The sequence below is a fragment of the Lissotriton helveticus genome, chromosome 4_1 (genome assembly GCF_964261635.1).
Source record: "Lissotriton helveticus chromosome 4_1, aLisHel1.1, whole genome shotgun sequence".
Taxonomy (NCBI): domain Eukaryota; kingdom Metazoa; phylum Chordata; class Amphibia; order Caudata; family Salamandridae; genus Lissotriton; species Lissotriton helveticus.
The window spans coordinates 1,297,774,231-1,297,776,469 of NC_136063.1; the positions used below are offsets into that span (position 1 = coordinate 1,297,774,231).

The 2,239-nt window shown below is 35.3% G+C and overlaps 1 long non-coding RNA gene across 1 annotated transcript; it reads left to right on the forward strand.

Annotated features, from left to right (window-relative positions):
* Window positions 1-377: 377 nt before the first annotated feature.
* LOC144827498 (uncharacterized) lies at window positions 378-1,102 on the forward strand. The gene is made up of 3 exons (XR_013610214.1): window positions 378-510; window positions 608-688; window positions 947-1,102. It is a non-coding gene; the product is annotated as an uncharacterized LOC144827498 (long non-coding RNA).
* Window positions 1,103-2,239: the final 1,137 nt, after the last annotated feature.

Sequence of the window (2,239 nt, forward strand, 5' to 3'; positions counted from 1 at the left end):
GAGGGTAGTGGTCTAATGTCGGCCCGCTATACGACTATTTTATAACTTAAGATTGGTTAACACAGACCTGGGAATAGCAGAATCTAAATAGCCGTTTTAGAGCCAAGTCCGACGGAAGTAAACTACTCAAATGTCCTTCGTGTTATTAACTAATGTAAAAAATGCCAAGTCCACTGAAAGGGTATTTTTCCCATATGTTTATTTGTTAAACTGTAGAATGGCTACATATGGGACTGAGGAGGGACATTATGATATGGTCTCCAAGCAATAAGAACCGAGTACATAGGTTAAATATGTTATCAATGACCCACAAGTACTAAGCGGTTTATTTAAATTACACTAAATTTACATCAACAGGTTTTATTGAGAAAAATCGAAGAAGAATAGCGCTAATGAAAATAGCTGCTTGATACAAATGAGGATTACAATGCAAAGTTATTATCTATAACTATCCGCAAAGATACGGTGGCCCCTCCAGAGTTTTCCTAAGTGTACTTGAACCAAACACAGGTAATATATATGACATCAAAATAAATAGTTGAACTAAGATATAGGAAAATAAGATTGTCAACTACAAATGTTTCTTAAAACTTATTTCTCCATCAAGGCCATTGAATAAAAGTCAAGGCACAGACGTCTTCCATTGAGTGTGAAGTATATCTCAAAATTGAAAAGAGTATACTAACAGGTACAAAGTTTGATGAATAAGGACATACCCTTTATAAAAGAGGATACGTAAGGATCCCAATATATTTTAATTAATAAACGCTGGCCGTGTATTCAAAGGAAAATGAATATAGTAGGTCTAAAAACACATCCCTAGTCTACGCTGTAGTAATAATTGAATAGTCTCTAGACACACCAGTTAGTATACATAAATGTTTTAAGATGATAATGTGTTACAAGTTATAAATTCTAAAATGATGTTTTTTTAAAACATTTTTAGATGACTTAAGAAACTGTCAAAGTGTCCTGAAGAAGGTGTAAACATTCGAAGTCCACACCGAAACGCTGCGTCGACCCTTTTACTTTGACTCTCCGTATTTTTAAAATTGTTTTATCTAGAATGTAACCCCTAGCGGGAGGTATTTTAATAAATTTTGTTATTATTCCCAAATTCTCTGGTGTGTTTACCTGTATATGTTTAACATTTTTTTATAAAATTGTATAACTATTTGTCACTTGGGATGTCGTTAGAGATATAGTCTCCCCACATATTACTTGGAGCAGTTATTTACTTGAGGTCCCACACACTACTGGGTCCCGTGCAGAGAGTGGTATTTTCCAAATAGGACTCTTAAATCAAATAGAGCCCTTCACAGAAACCACAGGTTTTTCGTTTCATTGCAGTAAATTCCCCCAACCTGTGTTAAATATAACCAGGGGAACCTTCCACTCAACTTTTGATGGTTATATGTACAGCTTGTTAGCTGGGAAGGATCATTAGTAGTATCATCGTACATATCAGTATTTGTGGTGTTTCCTAAAGTTAATTAATGGACACCCTAAAAACAAAAGGTTTTTCTGAAGAGGAGTTTAATAAAATAATAAATGGCACCTCTAAAAACTATTCCTCAATATCTACATCAAATGCTGATGAGGAACAATGGCGCGAGCTTTGGAACAATAAGAAGAAGCTTGTTAGAACCGAGTTACACGCTGACTTCCTAATTGATTATTGTAAGAAAGGTATTATCCCGAAAGGCCTACAGGTGAAAAATGAACCTGGGATTTTTATACGCCATGCCAAATTCATTGAGAATTGGACCCTCATAGCCAATCGATGTAGCAGAGATTGGATGTTACTTATCATCGAAACAGCCACTGCTATATTGATTATTGATAAAAAGGAAATTGAAGAACTTGAAATCAAGCTACAGGGTAATACAGCATTGGATGATGCTAAAAAGAAACTTGAAGACATACAAAAAGATGTCGCGGGCTACAAAGATTATATTCTTAATAAGAAACTAAATAAATTTAGGAAAGATGTAGCTACTTATAATACAGAAGCAGTATATCCATACACCCAGAAAGATTTCTTCGATAGACCTAGAGAGGAACACTTTAATCGTAACCAATGGCAACAACCAAAAAGATCCTACCCAAAAAAGAGAGTGGCCTTCTCTGATTCTTCGTATACAAGTGCTGAATCTGATAATGAAACAAACACAGACAACACTACCAGCAATGACAATTCGTCTAATCAGAGCTCCCTGCCTTTTTTGGACCAGCGAGC